General features: G+C 40.2%; 1 protein-coding gene across 2 annotated transcripts in view; it reads right to left on the bottom strand.

Annotated features, from left to right (window-relative positions):
- TULP4 (TUB like protein 4) overlaps window positions 1–18275 on the bottom strand; it is a 241134-nt gene that overhangs the window by 197344 nt on the left and 25515 nt on the right. Inside the window, exon 1 of one of the 2 annotated variants that reach the window (XM_036247846.1) lies at window positions 8050–8151. The exons of the other annotated variant lie outside the window; for it this stretch is intronic. The gene's annotated coding sequence lies outside the window, so the exon portion shown is untranslated. Of the gene's footprint in view, window positions 1–8049; window positions 8152–18275 lie in introns of those variants that run through there. 2 annotated transcript variants of the gene reach the window in all.

Genomic DNA, 18275 nt, shown 5'->3' with positions numbered 1-18275 from the left:
GGTCTGTTTTTTCACTTGTAAAATAAATAACCTTACATAAATCAATGGTTTTCAAACTGGGAGCAGCAAATCACCCGAGTTTTCTGGCAGTGACTCAGAGCCCTGAAGTAGGCAGGGTCGTCTGTATACAAATCCTCTGGTCAATAGCCCAATACCCTATTCCCCATAAAATGTTTTGCTATTATAACACAGAGCTGAGAACAGTACCTAATATTTAATGAGTGATGGATAAAAATGTGAAGAATTAATGAATGATGAATGGAACAAATAGCACATCAAAACTGACTTTACAGTGACTTTAATTCATGGTGGCTCATTTCCTTAATAATGTTTGCACTTCGCTTGCATTTTATAGCTCATAATCAGTGGGTTGCAGGTGGCTTTGTTCCAGAAGGGATCTTTGTTTACTTCTGCCCAGTCCTTGAATGTCTTTGATCCAGAAGCATTGAGATAACTTTCTCAGCTTGGGGTTTTCCAAACCATGCAGGTAGCACAAATTCAAATCCCAAACCCAAAAGTATCAAGAGACTTTTATTTAAAACTAAGAAGCACCTCCTCCCTTTGTTAATGAATGTTCTCTCCCCACCTCTACCCCAGCCCTCCAGAGGGGTCCAGATGAAACTGCGTTTTCCTGAAACCTAGTTCCCTAGTATCAGCTGAGGTCCCCTCAGTGTCGTGTCTCTCTCTCTCTCTCTCTCTCTCAAGAATGCTCACTCCTCTTTGTTTCTCCCTACTTGTGGGCTTCTCACTTTCTTGCAATAAAGATGGTCAAAGGATGTTAATTTTATCTTCTCCAATATTTCTACTGGAAGTATTTGTAACAGGAGGGCTTCCAAAATATCTGGTGAGTGTCATTTCCAGGGGGCTCCATGCTCAATCACCTGTCACTTTCAGATGCGGGTTCAAAAATCATTCCAAAGGTAAATAAGTGCTGAAACCAGGTAAGCAGTCATAGCAGAGGATGCCCAAAGAAGGTGAGGGAGCCCTGGCCGGTTTGGCTCAGCGGTTAGAGCGTCGGCCTGGGGTCCTGAGAGACCTGGGTTCGGTTCCCGCTAAGGGCATGTACCTCGGTTGCAGTTTGTCCCCAACCCTGGTTGGTTGTGCGGGTGGCAGCCACTCAATGTGTTCCTTTCACATCGATGTTTCTCTCTCTCTCTGTGTTCCTCTCTCTCCCTCCCACTCTACCTGAACAAAAAAATGGAAAAATGTCCTCGGGTGAGGATAAAAAAAATAAAATAAAATAAGAAGGTGAAGGAAGCACAAGCAGCCAACAGGCTAGGACTGGCTGGAGAGAAAGACAATCCTGAGGAGCATGACAAGGAAAAGCCTGTAAGGACAGGGGAAAAGGCAGGAGCTTATTTCACAGTGATAAGGAGACCAATCTGAACTTCACAAATTAGTTCTGAAGGGTGATTGGAAGATTAAAGAACACAAATGCTTACCTTTACTGGTGCTTCCATCAATTAAAGAGGATAGTTTAGGAATATAGTACTATGGTATATAACGTAAAATAAATTCACAACAAGTACACAAATTTAAAGTGAAATCAAATTCATGTAAGAGATATGGCATAGGAAACCCCACATACAGGAAATGAGATGAATGAAGTGGATGTTCCATTACTGGAAACAAATTATCAGCTGTGCTATACTACTATGAAATCATAAGATTCAGAGCACAAGCCAAATCTTGTCACGTTCTATATGACAGAGCTGTTTTCCACAGGAATTTGGTTATACAGACCAGGGAATAAGTGGACTATCAGCAAGGGCTTGGAAGTGCTTATTATTTGAATTCAATTACTACTGAATGTAACCAGGCATAATGCTTCAAGATTTTTTAAAATTTCCTTTCATTGCAACAATAACCATATGTGGGAGATGGTTACAAATTAGCAAAATGAAGATCAAAGAAGCTAGATAAGGACCCACTCACACAACTCACTACCCCTTATCACTTCCAGATGCACATCTCTGTAGATTTCCATGTACTGACATATGTCCTATATATGAAATTGCTAAATAAATTCAAAAGAGAGATATGATTGACATGAAATGGTAAGCAGGTGCCTGCTTCCAATAGGTATTGTTACAATAACACTAACAAGAATGAAAAGTGGTAGGAAGTTTCAGTTAATTTGTAGTACTGTTGAGTAGTTGTACAAATAAAACATGAGAAAATGAACTGCAGAATTTAAATCTCCACTGTGCTTCTATCTGATCAGTGGAATAACCCTCCTTCCCAGTAAACAGTGTTACTTCAAATAAAAGAGTAGACATTCGGTAGCAGGAAAAAGGAAAATGATCCAAATCTTCCCTTAAACCACATTACAATTAAGTGCTATAATCATAGCTGGAGATAATGAACATGAGACTTGGGTTCAGGCAATGATTTATATCACCCAGGTTCTCAGAAGGGATTCAGTCATTTATCAAAAGCTTAGTTTTTGGAAGAAACAAATGTTTCCTTCAAATTCTTATACTACAATATGAAGGTCTTAAATAAAATAGTATTTGTATACCTAAATTAATTAATTTATTAATTAATTTATTTGTTAATCCTACCCAAGGATATTTTTCCTTTTTTTTTTTTTAAGATAGAGCAGAAGGAAGAGGGGTAGAGAGAGAAGGAGGGAAGGAGAGAGAGAAACATTGATGTGAGAGACACACATCAATTGGTTACCTCCCACACGATCCCGAGCTGGGCAGGAGATCAAACCTGCAAGCCAGGTACATGTCCTTGACTGGGAATCAACCCGTGAACCCTTAGTCTGAGGGCCAACGCTCTAACCGCTGAGTCAAACCGGCCAGGGCTGTATACCTAAATTTAGAGTTATTCAGCATGGCCCTGGACTAAACACAAAAAATCAACTGGAGTTAGTGATTAAAGAGGTTATAGTGCCAACAAGCATAAACTGAAATAAAGTACTTAAAATGAATAATGAATACATACTGTTGTTTTAATCAATCTATTAAAAACATGACTCTCTCCCGCGTCATCCCAAACACCAAAAAGGTTTTGGGCTCTATTCCCAGTCAGGGTACATACCTTAGTTGTGGGTTCGATCCCCAGTCAGGGAGCATATGGGAGGCAACCAACAGATGTTTCTCTCACATTAATGTCTCCCTCTCTCTTTCTCCCCTAACCCCCTCTCTAAAATCAATAAACATATCCTTGGGTGAGGATTAAAAAATAAATAAAAATAAACGTGCATACAAAATAAAATAACATTATTTATCATTTTATAAAAAAAAAAAAAAATTAAAAAAAAAGAGACAGCAAAAATGTTAACACTAAGCATAAAATCTTGGCCTTAAGTATGCTTGTAACCAGGGAAAAAGGAGACTCATGTCTTACAGAAATCTTATTTTCAGAAATGAGAAAACTGTCTAGTGATCCAGGAAAGATAGTGTTTTCCCTATTACTAAATTCTGAAAAAATTTCAACATTGCAGCACTACAGAAGGCCATCAGATGATGGAAATGATAATGTCTGTGACAATCTCACATGAATGTACAACAGGACATTTATTTCCTATAGCAAACGTGAATAAAATTTAACATTAAAGGACAATTCTGTAAAAGCGATTTCTTGAGGGCTTGGGAAATATGGTCCAAAATGTGCTATGCATTGAATAGAGGTGTCTTCCCATTCTTCCTAAAAAGCATGACTCTCCCACTCTGACTGGTTTGACTCAGCAGTTAGCATTGGCCTGTGGACCAGAGAGACCCGGGTTCGGTTCCGCTAAGGGCACGTACCTTGGTTGCAGTTTGTCTCCGGCCCCCGGTTGGGGTCGTGTGGGTGGCAACCAAATGTGAGACACATTGATGTTTCTCTCTCTCTCTCTCTTCCTCCCTCTCTCCTTCCCGCTCTATTTGAAGATAGATGCAAAAAATGTCCTCGGGTGAGGATTAAAAAAAAGCATGACTCTCAATCAGATTAGGTAACAAAAAAGATAAGGGCCATACAGCATGTATTCTACGTCCCTGACTCCCTGTTTACCTGTGAAATGTTGTTACCTGTTCCTGTCATTCCTTTGGAGTGACAGAAGGACAAAAACCAGGACACGAAAGAAGACCTCTCACTATTTAAGCTGGTTCTGTAAATAAGGAAATTATGACAGGGACTTCAATTTAGGTATCCAAACTGAATTACCTCTCTCAGATACCAGTAAAATGCATGGAAACAAATGAGATTCTGTTTCTTTCTCCTTCTGTCTTTTTGAATATCCTTACCAGAACATTTCCAAGCTGAGGCAGCTCTACCTGACCCCATGTGATAATCCATTTCCCTCCCAGTCACTTACTCAAAACGCATAGGGAGCAAAAAGAATTCAAAGTGGCTATTTTTTCTCAGATTTACTATATCTGCTATTGTTTCAAATAAAATATTTTAAAACTAAAAACCAATTATTTATCCATACATCTGTCCATCTATTCATTCATTCACTGAACAAACATCTTAGCCTCTATGCTAAGCAGTGGAAAAACTATGAATAAAATACACCCTTGAATTTCTAATTTAGATGATAGGTGACAGTGTTTCTCTCTCCCAATTCATTTAAACAGTTAAAATGTGCACTGCAGGATAAGAGTTCACCTTTCAAGTACCATTAGAATGTAAGATTGTCTCCTGCTAATCTAAAGATGGCTCAAGGCCTCAAATACAAAATCATATCTTCAATTAATCACTCAACTATGGCCACCTTCCTAAGGACAGCTGGGCTTTCAGCTCTGTCCCCAAAGCCAGCAGGGACTGTGCCAACAGCTTTCGTAGCTACAGAGGGAGGCACTGAGGAATCCATTTAAGGGGGAAATCAAATTGTTCAGGGACTCCTCCTGACCATGGTTTTCTCCCTTGGTGCAAAGCAGTTTTTAATTTCACTGAAGAATTTCTTTAAGAAATTAATTTTCATAATAAAAATAAAATCTACATTCAGGCAGCCACTTATTCCAAAAAGCTAAGAAAATAAATTCCGGGTGAAGAAAAGACGACTTTAAATAGCCAGGGAGGATAAGGTAATAAATGACTAGTGGAAAGTATCAAAAATTAAAAAGTAATTCCAAATAAAAACAGATACCATGGAATGAAAACATAGTACTGTGCACTTGGCATGGCTTCAATTATTCATTTGATAATATACAAGGTTTCCTTTCTTTAAATGCATTCATATTACAATGGGTTTGCTACCACAAGATTAATGTTGTATTACAGTTCTAATTACAATTCACACTGAGGCCTACTTCTCAACAACAAATATTCAAGTTGAGAAATAAAAGGAAATGAAACAATGTATAAGAAAAATATGCCATCTTCTCACTAAATTACAATTTTGACTCCCCAGTTATTGAGAAAGTCAAACCCTCACATCTACCGTGATGCAGCTCCTGTCTACCTACACGGTCAATGCCTTACATTTAGCCTGGTCATAAAGAAGCATCACCTAATTCCACAGCACCATCTGAAATAACAGCCCCACAGTCTAGGGAATGACTTTCTAGGTAGAGAGGTTGACATGCTAAATTCCAAGCCAAGCAAGTATCAAGTGTCCACAGCTGCCTGCTGCATGTGAGAACCTTTCAGATGAGAATGAATAGGTAGGTCTGCTATATGTCTTGGCAAGATCATAGGGGGACCCACACTATTCTAGGGGTGGAAAAGGAGACAGGCCAAGGATATTGTCCCAGGTATGCTAGTGCCAAATGACTGGGTTGGGAAAGGCAAGTCTCCATTTTTCTTTTTTAACATATTTACCTGAAATTAAACACTAATGAAGTCATTTGAAACTAAGTTTTATACTGTTTAAGCCATGTGTTAAAGACATTCTTCATGGATGCAAATAGAATATCATACACTTGGGCTAGGAAGTGTTTTCTAAACACATTAGTACCAACTCTATTATTTTCTTCCCATGTCATTGAAATTGGACTATAACAGAGAAGAGGAAAAAAGCACATCTTTCTATCATACCTAGGCTAAATCATATTTTTATGTAAATTAACAGCATCTTGGAAAAGTTTCAACTAGATGGTAGATAACACATACAAGATTTAAATTTTGTGCCCTGGCCAGTTTGGCTCAGCGGTTAGAGCATCGGCCTGCGGTCCAGAGAGACCCAGGTTTGGTTCCCGCTAAGGGTGCGTACCTTGGTTGCAGTTTGTCCCCAACCCTGGTTGGTCTGTACGGGTGGCAGCCATTCGATTGTCCCATTCACGTTGATGTTTCTCTCTCTCTCTCTTCCTCTCTCTCCCTCCCATTCTATCTGAACAAAAAAAAATGGCAAAATGTCCTTGGGTAAGGAGTAAAAAAAAAAAAATGATTTAAATTTTGAACAATTAATTGTTCTACATTATCAAACACTATGTCCAGTCTTCTGCCCCATCCCAGTCTAAGTAATGAAATGCTAACCTCACCCACAGCCACAGAGACTGTGATCTATCTCCTCACTTTCACCAGTCCTGACCTGGTGCCCTCCACAAGTATTTGTTCAAGTAGCTGTTTAAAAGGGGAGAAAATCGCCCTGGCCGGTTTGGCTCAGCAGTTAGAGTGTCGGCCTGTGGTCCAGAGAGACCCAGGTTCGGTTCCCGCTAAGGGCATGTACTTTGGTTGCAGTTTGTCCCCGGCCCTGGTTGGATTGTGCAGGTGGCAGCCACTCAATGTGTGCCTTTCACGTCAATGTTTCTCTCTCTCTCTTCCTCCCGCTCTATCTGAACAAAAAATGAGAAAATGTCCTTGGGTGAGGATAAAAAATTTTTAAAATTAAAAAATAAAAGGGGAGAAAATCATCACAGCTGGTGTGGCTCAGTGGTTGAAGTGTCGACCCCTGCACCAAGAGGTCACCAGTTCGATTCCCAGTCAGGGCACATGCCCAGGTTGTGGGACAAATCCCCAGTGGGGGGCATGTAGGAGGCGGCCAATCGATGTTCTCTCTCATCGATGTTTCTATCTCTCTCTCCCTCTCCCTTCCTCTCTCTGTAAAAATGAATAAAGAAAAATTTTTTAAAAAAAGAAGAGAAAACCAGCCCTTGACTCGTGTGGCTCGGTTGGGTAGACTGCCATATCCCGTGCACCAGAAGGTCTCAGTTCCACTCCTGGTCAGGGTGTGTAAGGGAGGGAACAGATGAATTGATGTTTCTCTTTCCTTCTCCCCCTCACCCTTCCTCCTCCTCTTAAAAAAAGGGGGGGGGGGTCAGAATAAAAAATAAATTAAAATTAGAATCAAATGCTTGTTGGCATCTATTAGAAAACAAAATAGTGTAGTAAAACAATCAAGAAGAAAAACTCTTACTGTCAGAGCAACTGTTCTTCTAAACCAATGATATAAAATTTTCTCAAATTAAATCAAACAAAAAGTTATCAATGTAAAATCCTATGAAAGAGCTAAGCATATGTCTTTAAAATTAAGCATTTCAATCCACTTAATCAACTTAAGCATAAACACCATCTTTTAGTTTCAATTATAAAAACATCTTTTGAAAAGTGCTGGATCTTTTCACATTTAAAGCAAGGGGCCAAAAAACATTTTATTCTACATTCTCCCTCTAAATTCTCCAAATTGTACTATACCAAAACCACTGAAGGGAAAGGCCAGGTGCTGGTCTTGGCTATTTCTTTATGAAGGTTTGGTGTCTACACAGCTCATTGTCCTATACACTCAGACTGGACACCTTCTAGAGTCTCAAAGGAGCTGTGCTGTGAAAACAGACCCTACCCTTCCAATACTTCATCTAAAGCAAATACAGTGCAATCCACTTGACTGACAACCAACAGCTTTAAGATCCCTTGAAACTCTGTCACTCCACGCCTGGGTGATGAATTTGGCATCAGAGATAGGGATCCCGCACCTGCCTCTGCCTCTGCCTGTTGCTGAGAAGGCCCAACACAAACTAGGGCCCCAGAATCAAAGGGAATAGGGAGCTCCAGGAAGTAGTGGGGAGGGCTCAAAGGATGGTCACTAAGTGAACATAGCAGAGCTTCAGATGGTCCAGAAAGACCACAGAGACTGCTGCCAGAAAAAGAAGAGAAGGGACCTTTCTGATGCCCACACACCTGGGACTACTGCAGAAAGCAGCAGGGAGTTTCAGATTAGCTGCTCTGCTGAAGCGCGCTCTCCACAGCCTGAGAATCATCCAAGGTGTCCTGGTATCAGATCTTCCACGGTGTCCTGGTATCAAATCTGTATTCAAGATGCAGAGCAACAGCTTCCACACAAAAGCAAAAGTTATTTCCCCGGCCATCAGAAAGTTAGAGTCACCAAGTCAAATATGACACCAGAAGGAGACCCTGCACAATCCACAGTGAGCTCTCCCACAGCTGGAAAAGCAGCAGAGAACAGGGAGGAGTTGTTATTCTTGCCTCCATGGCCAAGGCCAATCCTTGCTCCTGGTGGCCCTAGTACAAACTCCCCCAATTAATCCACACGCTACATGGTTAATGTCTGTAAGTTCATAGCCATGACTAAGTAATTCTAAAGAGGCAATATCATAAGCATAATCACTGCCACACGGGCTAGTCCATAAAACTCAATTTGACCCACAATGTACTTGGGCTCTAACCCTAACAGTACTGCCCCCAATACTCTTCAACATCTAAGAACAAATTTCATTTCTCTAACCTCCCTGACTGTGGGCTGTTCTAAGTGACATTCATGTCCGAGAAAAGCCAGGTAAAAGAATATTTGTAGATTCTAGTAACTTAGGCCCCCTCTATTTGCTAAGAGAAACACCTCAGTACTTTTGCAGAGAAAGTAATGCTTTATACCCATCACTTTACAGTTATTCCAAATTTCAAAACAAACACTACTGTGGGAAGCGGGTCGTATGGCATGAGTTTTGCAAGTCGGCCCCATATATATTGGTTTACTGTTACCCGTCTAAATTATGAGTTTAGGACCAACAGAACAATTGAAGCAGTCATTAATTAGGGTCACTGTCAACTAAGAACATACTGCTTTTGTTGCTTTAGAAGAAAGGTCTCCCTAGTTCATTACAGCTGTCACTCCTGCTCAGTGAGAGAGAACAAGCTCCAATCTGGAACGTGTGGACAGGCTACTTCTACATCTCACAGAAGGGGCCCACACTCATTCAGTACTTTCACAGAATGACAGTTCTTTGGAAGTCACAGAGTGCTAAATAAGCTAATAACTTACTGTCCTTCACAAAAGAACTACAAACAAGATCTTAATTAATTTGCTAACAGTTATTGCCTGTTTACTAAAATCAGCACAGATTCCATCTCTTTGCTCATTACAGAAATTCTCATGAGGCACATCTCCTTGGACATCATCATGAAGGAACTGGTCACTGAAGAAAGTAAAAGAGCTAAAGAGCTCGCCATTGAAGCAGGAGTACATTCAAGGTGGCTCCAGAAGGTCTCTAGGGACAGTGACAGCAGAGAAGGCAGGCATCAAGAAAGAGCTAAAGCCTGGACGGGTGGCTCAGTGGGTTGAGTATCATCCTGTGCACCAAAAGGTTGTTGGTTTGATTCCTTGGTCAGGGCACATACCAGGGTTGCGGGTTTGATCCCAGTTGGGGCACATACGGAAAGAAACCGATTGATCTCTCTCACTCTTCCTCTCTCTCAGCATGTTCTTGGTGAGGATTAAAAAAAAAAACAGTCATGAATGACCATCCAGATGTCTTGACTTGGTGTTTAATTTGTAAATCAGAACCAGGAAAATGAGTTGGTAAAAGTCAGACTGGGACCTTAATGGTCATCTTATCCAACAGCCTTTCATAAGCATGGACATGGCCAAACACTCTCAGGCTCAGCCCTTCATCATGGGTGAGCACTACCCTGGCCTGGCTCCTGTCCACCATCCACAAAAATGCCAGCATTTCCATGGTTTTGACAGCAGTGGTCTCACAAGGTTCAAGTTCTGTGGTGCATAAGGAAAGAGGCTAAGTTTAAGAGGGAAGTAACAAAAATTGCTGATGTTCCTGTCCCTGGACTCTTACAGTCTGTCCCAGAAGTGGCAGATCTATGCAAGCATTCCACAGTTTAATAGTGGGCTGTATTCCAGTCTATATAAGGTTCAGCTTTCTTGGAACTCACAACACATTTTCCAATTGGAAAACTTTAGGTTTCTAACGCAACCTAAAATTGAACCCGTTATTTCTTTCTTTCAACAAGTATTTATTGAGCTCTAGCCTGCATGGAGCTTACATTCTAATGGGGGAGAAACAACAGCAAATGGGAAGAGATAAATAATAAAGTTATTACCATTGGCAATTAAGTGTTGTGCAGAGGAGAAAGAAGACCCCTACAAAGGGTGGTGAGGGAAGGTCTTTTGAGAAGGGACTGCAATGGAGACCAAAGGAGTGATGGAAAGCCAGGGTGTGGAGTTTCCCAATGGGGGGGTGGCTGTGTCAGGGCTAAGAGGCAGGAAAGACAGGTTTGGCAGAGTAAACAAGGGCATAAGGTTCAGGGATGGGGGCTTATAGGCCACAAAAGGGAGCTTATATCTAATTCTCAGTGCAGTGGGAAGCCACTGAATAGTTTTAAGCAGTGAACTGAAATGTTCTGGTTTTCATTTCAGGACCAGTTTTGCAGTGATGTAGAAGAGATCTGGAAGAAGACAAAGTTAAAGCAGAAAAAATAGGTAGGAGACTGTTAAAGTAATCCTGGGGGAGATAATAGTGGCCTGAACTAAGATGCTCACTAGATAGAGGGAGAAGAGAGGAGCCTGGAGTTGTCTTGGAGTTAGAATCAGAAATTCTGAGGAAGAGGATGTGGAAGAGGATAGAGAGGAATCACCTCCTGTCTGTGAAATGGGGATAAATACAGTAAAATAAAGTATTGGCACAATGCACATGCTCAGTCTCTGCAGGGCTGCATCCCCCAGCTCCACCCACCACTTACGGGCCAAGGGACCTTGAGTGCTGTGAGAAGTAACTGAGCCTCTCAGTGCTTCCGTTTCTGCTGCTGTATGTCAAACAAGGATAGTAATAGCATCTACCTCGTGGATTTGTTGCAAGAATTCAAAGAGTTAGTATTTACAACATGCTTAAAACAGTGCCTGGTGTGTACTAGGAGTTATATAATCTATTCTTATTACTATTACTATTTCATCATCTATATCATTAAGGAAGTGCCTGGGACATAAACGCTCAACAAATGTCAGCTCTTACTGTTATCATCATGAATAATTGTCAGTTGATGGTGGCAATAACTGAGGTGAAGAACAGGACAGATGAGGGGATTGCTATGAATAGGGCCTGTGGAAGCAGTTACATTTGAAATGTTAAGTTTGCACTGCCTAGAAGTCAATTCAAATGCCAAGGTCAAATAAGAAGCTGGACATATGAATCTCAACCTCAGAGGAGAAGTCTAGACTAGAAGTAGTAACTTAAGAGTTATCCACATAAAGACGAGTTAACTACAGAAAATGGTGAGTTGGTGAAAGAGAGGATGAAGATAGAGAAGAGGATCTAGTGATAAGCCCTGTGGAACCCCAACATTCCAGGTCAGGCCAGGGTGGAGGAGCCAGCAGGGGAAACTGAGAAAGGACAGTTAAGAAGAGGAAGAAGCCCTGGCCAGTTTGGCTCAGCAGTTAGAATGTCAGCCCTCTGACCTAGGAGTCAAGGGTTGGATTCCGGGTCAAGGGCACATACCTCGGTTGTAGGTTTGATCCCAGCCCCCGTCAGGGTTGTGTGGGAGGCAACCAATTGATGTGTGTGTGTCTCTCTCACTCTCTCCCTCCCTCCCTCCCTCCTACTCTATCTAAATATCAATGGAAAAATGTTCCCAGGTAAGAATGTTAAAAGAAGGAAGAAAGCAAACAGGCAGTGAAGTCCTCACAGCCAAGCAAGAAGAGGGTCTGCTGAGAGGTCAAAATGGATAAAGACGTGGATGTGGCTCCATGGAGGTTATTGGTGATCTTGACGTGTGGACTTTTAGCACCTTACATATTCATTTCAACTCTACCTAACTTTCATTTACAACATTGTCTGTAAAAAAACAAACAAAAACACATTTTAAAGGCAGTGGGAAAAATTCTGACCTTGGAGTCAAGAGACCAAAGTTCAAGCTGCAGTGAGGTCTTGAGTAAGTCCCTCAACAACAATGGCATAGGTAAAATGATAAAGCTTGGCCAGATTCCCAAACACGGTTTCTGAGTTCCCTATATGTCTAAAACCCACTAATCAAAGTCCGTTAAATTATTTTTCAATATTTAAAACATGTACTGAGAACTATGCATCTACCTAAGATAACTGTCACATTTCTTTGTTCTTGGCTGGAATTATAACTGAGCACAGTAACCACTATAAACTTGGGAAGCAGCAATGGTTAAGAAGGGAGACTCTGGATCTGAATGCCTGACTTCAAATTCTGGCTCCATCACTTACTACGTGACTAGAGCTATGCTACTTAACCACTAAGGTCTCAGTTTCCCCATCTGTAAAATTAGGACTATGACAGTACCTGTCTCATAGAGCACATGAGGGTTTTAAATGAGTTAATCCTTGTAAAATCTTAGCAGGATCTATCCCTGTAGACTTTCCTCCTCCTCCTCGACTGTTCTCAGTCTACTCTGCTGGCTCCTCCACCTCGGCCTGACCTGGAATGCTGGGGTTCCACAGAACTCATGACCAGATCCTCTTCCTCCATCTCCATCCTCTCCCTCACTGAGCTCAACACGAAACACATAATTAAGTATAATTGACCCTTGAACAACACAGATTTGAACTGTGCAGATCCACTTATATGTGGATTTTTTCCCAATAAATATACTGTCAGCCCTCTATATCCGTGGGTTTTGCATCTACAGATTCAACCAATCACAGATTGAAAAAAATACTGTTTCAATCAGCAGTTGGTTGGATCCATGGATGTGAAGGGCTGACTGTAAAGTTTTTGAGGAGTCAAAAGTAATACACAGATTTTTCGACTGTGGAGGGAGAGCAGTGTTGGCATCCCTAACCCCTTCATTGTTCAAGAATCAACTGTACAGAACAAACAGGAGCTAGTAATACCATTACCTTACACTGAACAAAATTTCTTAGCTATTAAGATCACTGGGGTAAAAAGGAACACTATTAAAAGGAAGAATATGATGGTGAAAATGTTGGTGAACACTGGTAACTCTTAATTCAAAATTTCTTCTTCTGGATGCCTGAAACATGATGGAACATGAAACTCATTAGAATCTAGAGGATAAGGCTTTGCTGCCTTTAAGACTGTAAACTTCCCTGAGGGCAGCAGCCACACATGACTCAGAGACAGCCTATCAGCAACTACTGAACAAATCCCTTGGTATTTAACCAACCCCCTTACTCCTAAATTCCACTCCTAAATTTCTAATTTAGAAATGAAAAATTCTAAATTATTTTCTGCAAATACTCTTAAAGTCGCCATTGTACATAAGTCTTTTCAACGACCTACCTAGCCCAGGAACCTTGCCCTCTACGCATACCCTCTGTCTCAACTAAAGCACATACCAACAGATTTTCAGATGTAGCTTTTAGTTTTCCCCAGCAGAGATTCATTCTCACTGGTTTCTAACTTTAAAATCCAACTTTCCAGAACTTTTTTTGTTTTTTTAACTTTGGGAGGAGTTATACCTGAATCAGAGCTACCCTTTCAAAATTTCTAAAGTGAGAAAAAAAACCCTGAGCTACAAGAGACAAAGCATATGTGAGTTAGATGTTTCTCTGCGCTTCCTCCTCTTAAGTAACCCAGAGGAAGCTGGACCTAAATAGCTACCCACTTGACTTGGATTTAAATGCTTTCATTATACCACATAAGCAACAATAACAAAATAGGAAAGAGCAGAGACTACCAAAAATCTGCTTGTATTAAATAAACAAATTACAGTTTATGTTTACAATCGGCTGGTATATATAAACTCTGAGACAAAAGTGAAGGCAGGTGAAGGCAGGTCCTGGCCGGTTTGGCTCAGCTGTTAGAGCATTGGCCCACAGACCAATGAGTCGCAGATTTGATTCCAGTCAAGGGCACGTAACTGTACCTCAATTGCATTTATCCCCAGCCCTGGTTGGGTCGTGCGGGAGGAAACCAGTTGATGTGGCTCTATCACATCAATGTTTCTCTCTGTATCTTTCTCCCTCCCTCCCTCCCACTCTATCTGATAATAAGCAAAAAAATATCCTCAGGTGAGGAATAAAAAAAAAAAAAAAAAAAGTGAAGGCAGCCTTGAAAGTTGCCACAGTTAAGCTCAATGGAGGGTGAGGTCAATTAGTTCTAATTCATATGCTTCATCAGTGAAGAATCCAGTTTTTCAGGAAGAAATTTGCAAAGCTTAGAAAGGCTTTAAAAAATGCAAGCATCACTCAGCCAATGTGACTCAGTGGACTGAGTGTCATTCCATAGACTGAGAGGTCCCAGTTCAATTACTGGTTAGGACACATGTCTGGGTTTCAGGCTTGATCCCCAGTAGGGGGTGTTCAGGAAGAAGCCAATCAATGTTTCTCTCTCACATCGATATGTTTATCTCTCTCTCCCTTCCTCTCTAAAAAAATCAATAAAAACATTTAAAAAAAAAAAGGGGGGGGGGCAAGCATCAAATCAATAGATGATGTGTGTTAACTTTAGCTGCAAGAGTCCAAAGTGAATTGTAAAATGAGAAAAGGAGCCAAGCGATCCTCAAACAAGCGATCCTCACTGAGTGCCCAGCACAGGCCCAGGCAATAGCTGGAGGCTAGCATGTGAAGTCCAGTGAGGTACAGTACCTGTCTGAGGAACTCCCTGCAGAGTGGGAGAAGAGCGGGAAACTGATAGTCAGTACTACCAGATAAATGCCTGTAATACTGGCCAGCAAAGTGCTCTGGGGCACAGCTGACAGAATCTTTACTGAATGATTGATCCCTGGCAACATAAAGCCAGTATAGGATCTTAAGAACATGGTGCAATAGCAAAGCAAAAAAAAGAGAGCTCAAACTTGGGCCAAAGAAAGGAAAATTTACTGACGTGGACTATACTGAAAAGAATATCCAAATAATGACATGGAAACAACCCAAGTATCCATCAATAGATGAAGGGATAAGCATATGTGATATATCCATATAATGGAATATTATTCAGCCTGAAAAAGTGTGGACAAAAGGGGGCTCTATAAATATATCTAACCAAAAGTAACCTCACATGGTGATCTGATCATATATTCTTACCTGGGCAGGTCATGGTGGGTAGTCACAGCTCAGGCCTACAATTTCCCAAACAAATGGTTATCTTTGCTTTAAGCAAGCCTTGTTCACTGTTTTTGTGCATCTAGGTTAACACACCTTTGAAATGCCTCTTTTTCAGACCTCTGGGAAACAGAAGCATGACCACCCTCGAGAGAGCACATAATCTTATTAACTATTCTATAATCTAATTCCCCGCCTTGCTTTCTCTGAGATCTTGGTTCTAAGTGTATTCTCTGTTTGGCTCATATAAACTCTTACTAAAATTTTTCTATAGATTTGAATGTTCTTACATCAACAAAAGGAGGGACATTCTGACACATGCTACAACATGGATGAAGCTTGAGGATGTTGTGCTGAGTGAAATAAGCCAGGCACAAAAAGACAAATAGTGTATGATTCCACTTCTATGAGATACTCTGAGTAGTCAAATATCACAGACAGAAATTATAATGGTGAATGACAGGAGCTGGGGGGAGCACTGTTTAATGGATACAGACTCCAGTTTTATAAAATAAATTTTAATATCCCAATAATAAAGATTTTATAATAACCTAGGATAAAGTTAAACCAGGATTCCACAGAAATAGTAAAAGGTTCAGATCTGGATGGCAATTTCAAGGAGGAATAAATGAAATTATACTGCCTAGGTAAGGAAGAAGTCTTACTGCTACAGATTAGAATTAACATATTCAATAGATATGAATGCTCTATAATTGGCACTTGCTATCTAACTTCATAATAATTAGCCTGTTCAAAACCCCAGATTATTTTTTCTATATCCATCTATCTACACACACACACACACACACACACACACACACACACACACGCACACACGCGCGCGCGTGCACACACAACAGAATGGGCTTTAAGAATACACAATAAAGGGAAAACCCTTCAAAAGACCGCGATGGGAGTTCAGTGGCAGCAGCAGTTACCTGTACAGCTATGGATCAGACTGCCAGGGTGTGTAGTCCTGGGCCACACTCCCAAACTGAGTGACCCTTCTGTGCCTCAGTGTTCTGTAAAAGAGGACTGTCGGGAAAACTAAATAAATATATACAAAGCACCATAATTACTTGCTTGCCACATAGTTAGAATTGCTCAATAAATGTTAGACATTGCTATAACTTTATTTATATTCTACCCATTAAGCAATTTTAAAAATCTGCAAAGAGTAAACTATTAGAAGAGTATGTAAAAATAATTATCATTCACTGACTTCAATATGAAAATTAAAATGGTACAAAGAATCGTGAGGAAAAAAGGTAAACTTAATCTCTGATTAAATTAAAGTCTACCAAAATCCTCGCCAATTCTTTCAGAAAGGCCTTAGTATGTTAAATGAGCCAGTGGGGAGAGAAGAGGCACAGAGCAAGAACTAATAATAATCTCTGATTACTAAGATTTCCAAACTCGTTTTATGAGGCCAGCATAATTCTAATTCCAAAACAATACAAAGAAAGAAAACTACAGGCCAATATCCCTGATGAACATTGATGCCAAAATCCTTAACAAAATACTAGCAAATAAAACCCAGCAATACATCAAAAAAATTATTCACCATGACCAAATGGGATTCATCCCAGGGATGCACGGCTGGTACAATATTCGCAAATCAATAAATGTGATACACCACATAAACAAAATGAAAGATAAAAATCATATTATCATATCAATAGATGCTGAAAAAGCATTTGACAAAAGCCAGCACTCATTTCTGATAAAAACGCTCAGCAATCTGGGAATAGAGGGATCATATCTCGACATAATAAAGGCCATATATACTCAACATTATACTACAGCCAACATTATACTCAATGGGCAAAAACTAAAAGCATTTCCCTTAAGAACAGGAACAAGACAAGGATGCCCACTTTCGCTACTCTTATTTAACATAGTACTGGAAGTCTTAGCCACAGCAATCAGACAGGAAGAAAAAATAAAAGGGATCCAAATTGGAAAGGAGGAAGTGAAACTGTCATTATTCGCAGGTGACTTGATACTATACAGAGACAACCCCAAAAACTCCATCAAAAATTAACTAGACTTAATAAATGAATTTGGCAAAGTAGCAGGATACTAAATTAATGTCAAGAAATTGACGGCATTCTTGTACACCAATGATGAACTCACAGACAGAGAAACTGAAAAAAAAATCAATTTACCATCGCAGCAAAAAAATTAAGATACCTAGGAATAAACTTAACCAAAGAAATAAAGGACCTATTCACAGAAATCTACAGGTCATTGAAAAAAAAAAATAGAGGAAGATATAAAAAAGTAGAAGCACATACCTTGTTCATGGATTGGAAGAATGAACATCATTAAAATGTCCATACTACCCAAAGCAATCTATAGATTCAATGCAATCCCCATCAAAATACCAACGACATACTTCACAGAACTAGAACAAATACTTCAAAAGTTCATATGGAACCAAACAAGACCCCGAATAGCCACAGCAATCTTGAAAAAAAAAAACAAAGTTGGAGAGATCACATTACCAGATTTCAGGTTATACTACAAAGCCAATGTAATCAAAACAGCCTGATACTGGCACAAGAACAGGCACATAGATCAATGGAACAGAACAGAGAACCCAGAAATGGACCCAAGACAATATGCTCAATTAATATTTGACAAAGGTGGCAAGAGCATACAGTGGAGTAAGACAGACTCTTTAATAAATGGTGTTGGGAAAATTGGAGAGCTACGTGCAAAAAAATGAAACTAGACCATCAACTTACACCATACACAAGAATAAACTCAAAATGGATAAAAGACTTAAATGCGATTCGTGAATCCATAAAAATCCTAGAAGAAAATGTAGGCAACAAAATTTCAGACATCATACGCAGCAGAATTTTCACTGATATAATGCCTAAGGCAAGAGAAACAAAGGAGAAAATGAACACAAGGGACTACATCAAACTCAAAAGCTTCTGCACAGCAAAAGAAACAACCACCAAAATGGAAAGGCAACCCACTCTATGGGAGAGCATAATTGCCAATGATACATCAGAGAAGGGGTTAATTTCCAAAATATACAGAGTGCTCATACAACTCAACAAAAGGAAGACAAAGAACCCAATTAAAAAATGGGCAGAGGAACTAAATAGACACCTC

This window comes from Molossus molossus, unplaced genomic scaffold (assembly GCF_014108415.1).
Source record: "Molossus molossus isolate mMolMol1 unplaced genomic scaffold, mMolMol1.p scaffold_m16_p_8, whole genome shotgun sequence".
NCBI classification, from domain to species: domain Eukaryota; kingdom Metazoa; phylum Chordata; class Mammalia; order Chiroptera; family Molossidae; genus Molossus; species Molossus molossus.
This window is presented reverse-complemented; position numbering and strand designations above follow the sequence as displayed.